This window comes from Rhinolophus sinicus, linkage group LG03 (assembly GCF_036562045.2).
Source record: "Rhinolophus sinicus isolate RSC01 linkage group LG03, ASM3656204v1, whole genome shotgun sequence".
In the NCBI taxonomy this organism is placed as follows: domain Eukaryota; kingdom Metazoa; phylum Chordata; class Mammalia; order Chiroptera; family Rhinolophidae; genus Rhinolophus; species Rhinolophus sinicus.
In genome coordinates, this window is record NC_133753.1 from 146,379,944 (window position 1) to 146,392,851 (window position 12,908).

A 12,908-nucleotide genomic window follows, 5' to 3' on the forward strand; every position below is an offset into this window, starting at 1 on the left:
CCTTTTTTCTGGGTATCAATGGACAGTTTCTAATATACTAGCACCGAAAGTTTTCTCATCCCCCAGCATGGAGCTGAGCAGGACAGAGTGACCTGAATGAAGCTTATTAAGATAATACTGCAGGAAGCCTAGTTCAACCTCACGTTCTCATTCAATACCCTGAACTGCCTAGTCCCATGTTTAGAGTTTGGCAAGACTTAGAGCACACTGAGCCAAACTTTCTTCTCTTTAATTGCTAAACCCATGTTTATTTGAAAGCAGAATTAATCCATGTATTTCTGATTACCCATCAGAACTCATCAAAATGAGGTCCTGTAAAAGCCTGTTTGATGTTCAAAATATAATCTGAAGCCATTGCTCTTGTGAACAGGAAACTGGACTTTGCCAAAAGTTAACTACTCCAAATTCTGAAAACCCAGTTTGGTCTGATACTTTCTAAGATATTTGAACCTCTTCACTGTAGACTTGGCCCAAACTTCATCCCTCTTTCTGTCTTTTTTTAATCCATACTCTATGCTTTTAGTTATATAGCGTGTGATGGTGATTTCTGTCATCTGGGATGAGAACACTGTTAAAAATTATACTGTGTAACTAGTAGCAATAAAAACATGTTATTTCATTCATATGCCATGCCATGGTTTCCACTTTCATGATAGATAGTTTTTCTTTTAGTCCCTTTTACTTCTCCTGCTTAACAATTTTATCATGATTAAAATTTATCAACTAGTTAATTGACAAATATGAATATACCAGTGTTGAAACTGTAGAATATTTTAAAAAGTGAAGACAAATCTACTGAGTTCAATTTATATGTTGAGTCACATACACATACACATTACATATGTATATTTACTTCTGGACCACAGTGTGTTTTTTTGTGTGTGTTTTTTTAACATATAAAAATTTAACTACATGACCTCAACCTTTGAGAGCCAACTCCAAAATTCTCTGATTCAGTAAAAAAATTTATAAAGTATTACTATAAATAATGAGACCCAAGCCACACCTGAAACTTCCTTTTGCATATAACATCTCACAAATATTCTGTAGAGAAAATGTGCAGAATGGATTCAGTATATTTGTATGATAGGCTTGGGAATAAGAAGTTATGTGTAAATCTCTTGCAAGGCTTACAACATCCATAAATATCATGTACATGTATATTTATTCTTTCTTCATTAAGAAATTTACACCAAACACTCTTGAGTACAGTACTGCATTGGTTCCCTTAGTGAGTATGACCTGCATGATGGTTTAATTTAATTAAGGAACTTGAGAATCGACAGAAGATAGTGCAGGTGTATTAATTTTCTTCCTACACAGAATAAATGTTTCTTTTAGCTCAGTCATCTGTTCCGTGGCACGGGAAAGAACTTAATTCTCTCTCACATCTGGATATCTTTATCTTGATGAAAACTGCAATTAACTTTGCAACCCAAACTCCCACTTTCACAGAGACCCAGCATTCCTATCTGCTTCCTGGGGTGCCCATTGCTTTGCAGTCCCTGGCGAAGGAGGAGGCACGAGCTCAGAGGGGGAAGAAAGGAACCCACCGAGGGGATGTTCTCATTCAGTGATACCCTGATGCCCTGAGGTCCCACGTGTCCCACACTGTTATGAGGACATAGGGCTGGCACTGTTAGGATGATAATATTCGGAATGACTTTTCTTCCCATGCCTCCTCACTCATCAGGGAAAAGTGGCTCCCAAGTCACACTGAAACACTCACGGGCATGCAAAGTGAAAAGTTGGGGTGCTGAGCAAGACTCAAAAGCACCCAGATGAAGGCACCTGAGGAATGGAAACAGAAAGGGCAAGCAGTGCCAGCCCAAAAGTCTACAATCAAAACAAAAATTCCCTCTAGGTTGCACCCTCAGAGAGCTCTGGGACTTTGTTTCCCAAGACTGTACCCTTTTGTCTGGCTGGGTGAGAGGCATTCACACTGATTCCAGCAGGTATCTGACTCTGAGGAAAAAGCCAAGGCACATGCAACCCTCTCAGGCCTTTTATGTCAGAGAATAGGAAGAAAACTACCTGAAGAGGTCATTCGTTTTCTTTCCTTTTTTTTAAACAACTTTTTTTTTTTTTTTTAAGCTATGAAAGTAAACACACTCCTTATAGGAAAGCCTATACATACAGAAAGAGGTAAAGAATGAAATAAAGATAACTCCTAATCCCACCACCACCCAGAGATAAACATTTCGGAGTATTTTTCTCCACCATTTCTTCCCCAGGCATTTATTTCACCAAACTCGGACTATGCTCTATATAGAATTTGGGTATTGCTTTTTCACTTACCATCGTATGAGTGTTTCCCCCAGATCATTAAATGGTCTTCAAAACACGATTTGGGATGGCCACATAATCATTTTCTTTAATGGAGCAATGTTGAAATGTTTTTTGGCTGGATAAGATCATAGGCCTTTTATAATAGGCACAAATAGTTCTTAGATTTTGTTCTATGTATTACATTTTCCATTTTCCATTAGGATTTTTCATGGGGCAGGCTGGTGGTGGAAGGGCTGATTCAGCTGATACTCGGAGGAGTGAGAGAAGCTGATGTGCAGCCGTTTGGAGATCACAGATCTGAGCTAATCCAATGTGGAATCCACACTCAAGTAATTGTCTTAAATAAGAAACAGCAAACGCCACACCCTGCCATTTTTCCTTCCCTAACATGTTTCTGAATTTCTGCTCTCTTTTCAAGATGTTAGGGAGTGATGCAACATACTGACAAAATGAAGCCATAAATAAGAGGGCAAGCAGAGAACTCACAAGAAATGAATGCATACTGCTGTGGTAGAGATGACGGCAAACTTGATTAAATTGGCAATTAAATATGTATCATGTAAACATTAAACATATTTCTGTACTAGAAATATGAAGATGATAAGAGGAAGAACATAAGACATTTTAGAGGAGGAGGAGAAGAAGAGAGGAAAAAGAATTATCACATTGGGCAAATGATCATATTGGCTCAATGTATGCACCCATGGATGGTAAAATTATGTTGTTTTAGGAAAATCCAACATTGAGGATAGAGGTTATCTATTTGGGGGTAGGAGCTTGTACTGAGGGAGAGTCCCATAAAGGGCTTCGGAAGGCTGGCGCTGTTTGATTCCGTGGCCTGGGCGGCTTCATTGTATGGTAATTAATCTGTAGGAGCTTGTATTTATGCAGTTTCCTGTACGATAAATTCACGAGCTAAAAATCTAATTAATTGCTAGAGGTACTTGGAAGAGTGTGGAATTTGTGTTTGGGCTAGAGAAGAATAATTGTTCAACATGGGAATATACAAAAGAGGAACAACTTTTTGTTTAAAAGAGAAAAAAATGGAAAGATAATTCACCTGTGGGAAATGCGACTGGGAAACACAGAAAGATGCTTCCGGCTTGCAAACAATTACTTAGATAAGAGAATGAGTAAGTTAAACTCCTGGCGAAGGTCTTTAAGAATAAGATGTACAGCATGGTGACTATAATGGATAATAGTGTATCATATACTGAAAATCTGATAAGAGAGTAGATTTACAGTGTTCTCACCCTCCCCCCACACACACAAAAGGTAACTATGTGATGTATGTGTTAATTAACCTGTTTGTTAATTAACCTGATAAAATCACCATGTTGTACACTTTAAATATATACAATTTTATTTGTCAATTATATCTCAGTAAAGCTGGGAAAGAAGGAAACATATACCACAAGAAATGAGAAAGGAACAAGACAATGAAGTAAAGATTATTGATTGATTGATTGATTGTGTGTGTGTGTGTGTGTGAATATATTTAAAACCAGCAGCTATTACCATTGTCCAATCAAATCATTAATAGCAGAAGACTGAGAAGCAGAAAATTTCAGCTGCAGGTTCTACTAAATTGAGTATGTTATGTGCTGTTGACTCCAGTTCCTGGTGACACTATGAATGAGTGATGCCCACAATGTTCTGTCCTCAACAGCCCAGCTCAGCTCCTGTAGACTCATGCCTATGGCTTCTTACACGGAGTCAATCCATCTCATATTTGGTCTTTCTCTTTTCCTGCTGCCTCCTACTTTCCCCAGAGTTATCGTCTTTTCCAAAGTACCCTGTCTTCTCTGAAGTACGACAGCTTCAGTTTTTTCCTTTTTTCCTCCAGCAATATGTCAACCTTAATTTACTCTAGGACCCACCTGTTCATCTTTCTGGTGGTCAAGGGTATCCGTACAGCTCTCTTCCAACACCATACATCTAGTGAATCAATTTTTATTTTTCCTATCAGCCTTCTTCACTGTCCAACTTTCATCCATCCATACTACTACATTGTCATGTAATATTTTGCAAGCAATTTGATTTTAAAAATAAAAAGGCAGTAGGGTATAGTAGTAAGGCTTTGCCTTTGCAGCCATATTACTGAGATCAAATTTCACTTTTGTCCTTACAAGTTACATGATTCCGGGCATAATTCTAACCTGTCTGTGCCTCAGTTTTCTTGCTGTAAAATGGGGAGTATAGTCCCTACCTCACAGGATTGCCATGAGGATTAAATGAAATAATCCATAAGCACAATGCCCATAAATGTTGGCTATTATTACTATCCTTATTACTAGTAATTTGTATGAGTCTTAGCTCTAAGGTAAAGGTAATGGACTGAAAAATTACTAGGGTCCCTACCTATTCAAAAATGACAGGATTCCATTCCTATAGCTGTGCCTTTGATGTGTTAAACTTCCTTGGGCTGTCAGACAGCCAAGAATAATCAGTAAAATTGTGTCCAAGTGGAGTGCATGAAGAAATATGAGGTGAAAATCACCCCCATTATTCTGAGTCCATGGTGATATATCCACCAAGAGGAATCAGAGAGTGAAAGTAGACCTCCTTCTCTGCTGTCGCCTCCAACAAACAGACTGAACTAATCTTTCAAAAAATCTCTGAGATAATGGAATGTTTGAGAACCCTTTCCTCAAAAAGTCTGCCAAATAATTCTTTACAAATGTATTATTCAAGAGGAAGAAAGCATATATATTTAAACTGTTTGAGTTTAATGAAAAGTGCTATTTTGGAATATTGACTTTGCTTATATTTGCTGATGACAGATCTTAATCCCATAGTATTGAGAGGTGCTAGGCACCCATCGGATGCCCATAGTATCCTATAGTCATTGCTATGATATTCTTTAAAGGTGTGTCAAAAACTAAACTGGGGATGTTTTCAATTCCCTACTGTCTGAAAATATTGTTGAATATGTTTTGTGACAGTTAGGTATATCTTATGTCATAAATCATCCAAAACCTAGACTCTATAAGTGCTCATATCTTTACCCTTCATTACCTTGAAGTCACCTACTTTGGATCCATCCCCTCCAGCCCAGAACACTCATAAAGCCTCCTACCATATCCTCATGTCTCCAGGTCCTTTTATCCCAAAGCGGATTTGTGAAGAGCACTAATTTGGGGTTTGTGTCTAGTAGATCACATGTAATGCAGAACTATTTTTTACAACTTATGTATATCTGCTTTTTTGAAGATCAAAAAGTGAGTGTGTCAAATTTTGTGAGCACTATTTATATTCTTTTTGTCATCCTCACAGCAAATGAGAAAGAAAGGAAATAGTAATAAAGATAATGCATTAAATAAAATAAGGTATATTTTCATGAGCATGTAAGTTTCTTCATAATTTTCCAGGATATAGTACAAAACTATCTTCAGTGAGATAAAGAAATTTTAAAATGGTAATACATTTTTTAAATGAAGATGATTCTACTAAATTACTATTCTTTTAGATAATGTTAATTTGAATCTTGATCATTATCCAAAGCCAAAAATACTATAATTTCATAAATGGAAAGGCTCATGAAATATACAATATACTCTATGAAAACATTTGATTCAATGAAAATATTTGCAGAGGGTAATCCAGGGAAGCAGAACTGATGTTTTGTGTTGAATAGAGATCTTGAAGGTTGTTGGGCAGAAGGTTGGTAAATCTCCATAAAAATTCAAAAGATTCATAATGAAACCTAAAAGGGTCAAGTGGGATAATGCTGACAAAGGACAAGCAGTAGGGAAGGGTAATGAAAGCCCTGAAATAAATCCCCATGAACGAGATGAATAAAAGCTGACTATGCACAAGGTACGGGGATCAAAGTGGGATGGCAATCCCACATTTATGAAGCATTAGTCCCTAGAACACGTTTTAGCACCTAAGAGGGAGCCAGTTTGTACCCTGAGAGTGTGGTTGTATAATTAAATGAAAAGAGCTGTACCCCTTCCCGAAGCCAATATCATCTCCTACACCATTATCTCCTTGAACCACTGTGGCAGAGGGAGGAACTTACATCATCCTCAGAGGCAACCCCTGGAACAGAAAGCTCAGCTCCGGGGTCAGCACTTTGGGTTTAACAAGAGATGGTGATGCTCTTCAGTATTAAAAGTGGAGAACATGGCTGACTCCATGACTATCTGAGTTGACCTGAGATCTTCTGCTTTAGCAGCTCCTTCTGAAGCAACTGTCTTTAGACATGGTTATGAAGTTCACCAGCCTCAGAGGTTCCCTGGTCTAGCTGAAGTTGGCACCAAGGGTGACTTTTTATAAGACATGAGCTAGCAGCCTGCAATGAAAAGGGACCACAATGTTACATAACATTCAAAGAATGCTAAAAGTGAAAAACTATTTATGAATTTAAAATGCTTTTGATCCCATACTGGAAGTCACATTGAGTGAGACAGTTTTGCTGAAACCAGTTTTTTTAACTTCTTGCTGTCAGGCCAACACAAACGGTATCCAGATTCTAAGTCTAAATATGAATACCTGTTCTCATTTGAAGTGAAAATTTAATCATAAAATTTTTTAGATTAAAACACTGATCAACCAGCAAGATCACATAAACATTACAAGTTTATTTTATATTGTAGGATAAACATGTTTCTAATGTAAAAAAAATGACTAAAGTTCAGTTCATTAAATCTATATTAAATGTAGTATTTCATAGATTGCACCAAAAATAATATGAAAGGGGACTGTAACTGAACTTTAATCAATCACTCTTCCAGTTTATTATTATATTCTGCTACCATTAGAATCCTTCTTTTCTATTATATCACATCTTGTATTTGCCTTTTTATGAAAATATATTAGAATTTCATTTGATTTTACATGTCACTTGAATATTGAGTGGACTTTCTGATTTCAAAATTCCAATTATGTTTTCTACAAAATGAAGATTGTCTTCTTCTTTAGCTCCTTAATTCATTTCTCTTAAGTTTAACCTTTATTTCTGTTTAAAAAAAAAATTGTCTTCATATGCTTTTAAAAAGTCAGTGGCTGACCCTGTATTAACTATCTAACATACATACCATTTTACGTCAAAGCCCAGGCAGTGATGGTGATTCATGAGCTGGTAGTGAAAGTTGTACAGAATGGCAGCTAAACCAGGATGAGTTTGTGTACTACATTTAAAGATGGGAAATGGGAAAGAAGGGCTCATTCAGTTCCAGTCCACCAAGTTCATAATAACCAATTAAATATCTGTAATTAAATCTCCATTTACTCAGCAGAGTAGAACAGCACAGTTCAAATCCAGTCTTCAGGGTAAAAAAGTAATAAGCTTTATAAAAACTACATTCATTAATTCTGATAATAAAGAATGCAACAAAAACAATAAAAAATAAATGTGTGTTTAAGAGATCTGGTGGCATTTAAGGTCTAGACAAGTTTAACTGGACTCTAAAATTAATACGCACCTGCAGAAATAAAATAAACAACACTAAAAATTAATATGCATTTATTTCAGTACTGGGTAAAGGTAGCAATTAATGCGGGCAAGAAAGGAGTTTAAGAATGAAACACCTGTGGGTATTAAAAATAGTAACATGCCCCTTTAAAATGATTTCTGTTGCTATGAACAATATTCAGGACATTTGGAGGAGGGAGATTTATAATATCATAAAAGTGTGATTGCTGAACTCTAAAAGTATTCTTGGGTCTCAATTATACCCCTCTTTTATATGACAAATTGAATTATATACACTTTTCTATCAAAAATAATAAATATTGAAGAAAAACGTTTTCTAATTTGAGTAAAAGTACTGCAGATAAATGATTGTAAGAGTTACTGAATTAGGGTTTACTGTGCACTTTATGTTTACAGAGATCTGAATTAGAAACACAGGGTCTAGAAGCAATAAAAATATGACTTCTGCTTTTCAGAAGTCATACATTGGACCTGGAGACCCAAGGCATACTTATAAGAAACAAAACAGTCACATAATAATCTTATGATATGGGGAGAGAGGAGAATCATTGTTACCTGTAGGCTGTTGAGTTTAAAAAACTCCAGTTCTGTCATGAAATTGTAATAATATAATTAAAGAATCAAACACTTCATAGCTTCATGCACTGAGACAAGCAGTTAGTGCAATATCTTCATTACACCTCACAACGACACTGTGAAATTGGAGTATAAATACATATCCCATTTTAGAAATAAGAAAAATAAAGCTTATTCAATAACTTTCCTGAAAATATATAGCCAATAAGTGATAGAGCCAGGATAGAAGATTCGAACCTCTGTCTCTGATTCACTACCCAGAACCTTAACAGTTACAACAGCACATCCTCTTTCCTTTCCCTAGCTCTATAAATGTGACAGATTAATCAATGTCTTTGAGCTTCAGTTTCTTAATGAATAGCATACAGCTAATAATATCTGTCTCTGGAGCTATTGTATGGATTAAATGGCATGACTTTTGGTAAATTCTCGTATGCTCCATGATAAGCAGGTTTCCTCCTCTCCCCTTTCCCTTAGGTTACATGCCCAAAGTCACACAGCTGACAGAAGAGCCAGCACCCAGATCTATGTCCTCTGTTTCTGAGGTCTCAGATTGCCATAAATCTCCTTCCACAATCACCAGCGCTGTGCTGTATCCAGCCATAGTAGGTATTTTTTAGTCTTTTACCACTAACTCCATTATTTACATGTCGAAAGAAAGGCCGTGTTACCTAATAGATGAGAACAAACAACTAGGGTTCCTCAACATTCCTCAGGCACGCGTTTGAAAGGCTAGTTTCTCTCTGAGCTTCAGAACAACCACTGAACACTCTGGTTTTTCACTTTTTTTTTTTTTTTTTTTTTTTTTGTGGGGGGGACAAGATGTACTAACTGAAATAAAACAAAGCGTTCTACAAACAAGGGCAGTCATGGGGATCAGTGATAGGTACTCAGATTTGGAAACCACACTGCAAGTATATCATTAAAACCATAAGGCAACCAGCTGACAAAGTGTTATTTCTAAAGGAGAAGATGCCAATTCATTTAAGTTATTCATCAGGGTTACCTCTTCTTAGGAATATTCCTAACTCCGCTCTCAGAAATGTTTTAGCACTGTGAAACAAGTGTCTACAATCTGAGACAAATTGTTTAGAAAAGTGTATATGCTGAATCTGTACAAGAGCACAGAGATACTCCAGTTCTCCATCAGGTAGTAAGTAATTTACTGACCAGCTTCCCAGGCTAAGAGACATGAAGATGCAGTGAGTTATGTTTTGAAATGCATGAGTTGTGTCTTGATGTTTGAAGACCAGATAATTCAGGAACTTAATAATTACTTGTAGGAATAATCACTTGTAATCACAATAATCACTTGGAATAACGTTAATAACAATAATATTGCTCAGTGACAATTCTTCCAGCTCTGACAGTAATGGAGCTGACCTCCTTTTCTGAGGAACAATAAAAACCAGAGGTGAGAACTCACAGAGGATCTCTGAATTATTCATGAGCTCAGACCTGTCACTTGCATCTGTATGCTACAAAAACCATGGAAGTGTAATAGCACATTAGTGATGCAAATTACGAAAAGGCAGACTTTATTCTGGTTTAGTGATGGTTTTCATAATTCTGTCCAAAGAGCATTCTTACCAACAGTGAAGTGCCTGATTTAAAAAGTGCCTGATTTATTCTTTACAGTTGCTTAGAATTCATTTTGCTTGGCCAGGTCAACTTTGTGGGCATTTTTATTTCACTCAGCTCTGATTTACCCATTTTTATCCATTGCTAATACACACCAGTCACACCGATTAAATCACTGTTATGTTTTCTCTGATATGCAATTAGAATGAGGTTGCATCATTTGTACAATTAAAACATGTAAGTTTAATAATATACACACAAATGAAGGAAAACAACAAGATTTTTCAAAAATATACTGTAAAAATAAATGACAGAGAAAAGAATAAAGCAAATGTGGTTAACACGTTAACATCGGGGAATTCTTTGTACTGTCTTGCAAATTTAAAGTAAGTCTGAAATTATGCCAAAATAAAAAAATTACCATTGCTTCTCAGAAAAAATTATCTAGCAACTCAATCTGCCACTTCACTAAATGAGCATAGGCCATGGAATGAAAGATGGGACATGAGATTCTCTCAACACTTCCCTCGAAGTATGAACATCATGCCAAGCTGAGTGTGATTCTAGTGTTTTAATATACATATTTTTTGTAAAACAGTATTTTAAAAATTTTGCATATGCATTCTTATTATATACTACATATTATGCATTCATGCATACAAACTGCTAAACAGAGTTTAAACTCTATATACTACATTTCAAGGGTGATTTAAGGTTTTCAAGGGTGATTTTGGCTGTGTGTGATTTTTGCCTTGCATACCAACTTTAGGTTTTGTCCCTAAGTAAGATGTGATTCCACTGAACACTCCTCAACTATAGGTGAAGACAAGAAGTTATATGAATTAGTGAGTTAACATTCTTGTCTTGAAGGCTACTCTGTACTCACAAAATCAAGAGAATAAAATGTATGTCTGGTTCTGAATTCCTTTCCCCTTTCTGTGCTCTCTGCCCCCTTTTAGCTCCTCTGTCCTCACTTAGAGTACACTGATGGCCCTGGTCACCAAATGAAAGCATCCAATAAACGAATGTGCTATGGGTCTTGGAAATATTGTATTTGGGGAAAGGAAATGCTCTCTGGGGAAAGCAACAAACAGAAGGAAATCTCTGACAAATCTGAGCCATTAGTGTGGAAGAAGTCTTTGGTCAGGGGCCGTTCCTTAGCTCTGTGATTATTAATTGTGCTGACATAATTATTCCATTTATTTCTTGTCCACTTTAACCTCTATCACCACTGAGTTCAAGTTACAATTATTCTAATGTATGCCAAGCCTACCATACATACACCATATACTTGTAACACAGGACAAACTTGGCCAAGGAAATTTTTACTTTGTATGTAAGCGTATGCATCTTTAGGAGATTTAGTTGTTGTTATATCTGTTGTTCAGACTTTGAAAAATTGTGAAATGTATTTCAGAAGGACTTAGGACTAAGAGTTGGAAGACCTAATACAAATTGTATGTTTGTCAAGTGACAAAATCTCTCTATGTCTCATTTTGTTAATCTGTAAAATGCATGAAGATCATTCATGTCTGAATGCTACTTACAATCACATTAATCAGCTATGAAAATATTAATGACAGTATGCCCGACCTAGCTCATAGGTTTTTGGTAGTACCAAAACACATATTTATCAAAGCACTTTATAATCTCTAAAGCATCAAATATATACTTTTTAAATGACACAAGAGACTAGCTGTGATGGTTAATTTTATGTGTTAACTTGACTGGGCACGGGGTGCCCAGATATTTGGTTAAACATTTTTCTAGGTATGTTGAGGGTGTTTCTGGATGAGAAACTGAAACTGGAACTTACACCATCAACTCTCCTGGGTCTCCAGCCTGCTGACTGCAGAACGTGGGACTTCTCAGCCTCTATAATCACATGAATCAATTCTCTGTATAATAAATTATATGTGTGTGTGTGTGTGTGTGTGTGTGTGTGTGTGTGTGTGTATTCTATGGGTTATCCTACTACCATATATATTACAAATATATGTATATATATGAACCTATTGGTTTTGTTTCTCTGGATAATCCTGGCAAATGCAGCAGCTATGAAAAATATTTAGTCTTATAGCTGTTAGTTGGGTTAATTAAAATGACTAGTGAATAGTTGTGTCAATCAATCAGTTTTATCACAATATCTATACCCAGTGACAAGTATGAAGAGTCTGTATCCTTCTCTACCACATCTTAAAATCACTAACGGGGCTGACGGTTCTGAGGTGGTATAGGACCATTCCAGCCAAAATAATGCTGAGTTGTTTCTGGGATAATCCACGTCCGCACAGCTTGTCTTCTTCATCCCTAGACTGCTTCGCAGTCATACAAAAGGAAACAAAACTTCATAGTTTAAAAAATGAGAAATTGCAAAGCACCATATTTTGCATAAATTGGTGTTATGAATCCAATTTATCTCATTGTGATGATGTCTCATTTGTTTCCTGTTCCTTTGGAGAAGTTTTCTGTATATACCTGGCCATTGCCACCTTCTCATAGCGAGGCTTGTTTTCCATTACCATAGCTTGTAATAATCATATGCCATCCATTATTTTCACAGGTTTTTGCTGGTTTTATTATCCTTAAGCCTTGTCTACATCAAGCATTTAAGACATTAAATGCCCTGAGTACAAAGTTAAATAGAGACATACCATCTGCGGCACAGCCTCCATCAATGATAATGAAACACTGCCACAGTTTGCTCCACTTGTAGGACTCTATTCTATAAGGCTTCATGTCAAACACAGTGGATTAAACTCTCCCTGGAAGGATTGAAAAAAAAAAAAATGTCTAGGTTAGTCTGCCCTCTAGTGTAGCTCACTGGTTTCTAAAATAAACTAGGGAAATGTGTCCTGGAAGCTGACTGAACAATTCTGTCAGGATGGCAAGTTGCCATCCCCTCCAGCACCAGATTTTCACAGCTCCCGCCTCTTTGTGAGCTACAGACTTTTCTAGAATTAGGTCACATTTCTAACCTAGTTTTCAGAAGAAATGCGTAGGAGCCACACCCTCCTGGACC

The 12,908-nt window shown here is 36.5% G+C and overlaps 1 long non-coding RNA gene across 1 annotated transcript in view; it reads right to left on the reverse strand.

Annotated features, from left to right (window-relative positions):
- The window catches only part of LOC141570418 (uncharacterized), a 52,272-nt gene extending 39,626 nt beyond the window's left edge, over window positions 1-12,646 (reverse strand). The window contains exon 1 of the long non-coding RNA XR_012494424.1: window positions 12,541-12,646. This is a non-coding gene — a long non-coding RNA (uncharacterized LOC141570418). The remainder of the gene's footprint in view (window positions 1-12,540) is intronic.
- Window positions 12,647-12,908: the final 262 nt, after the last annotated feature.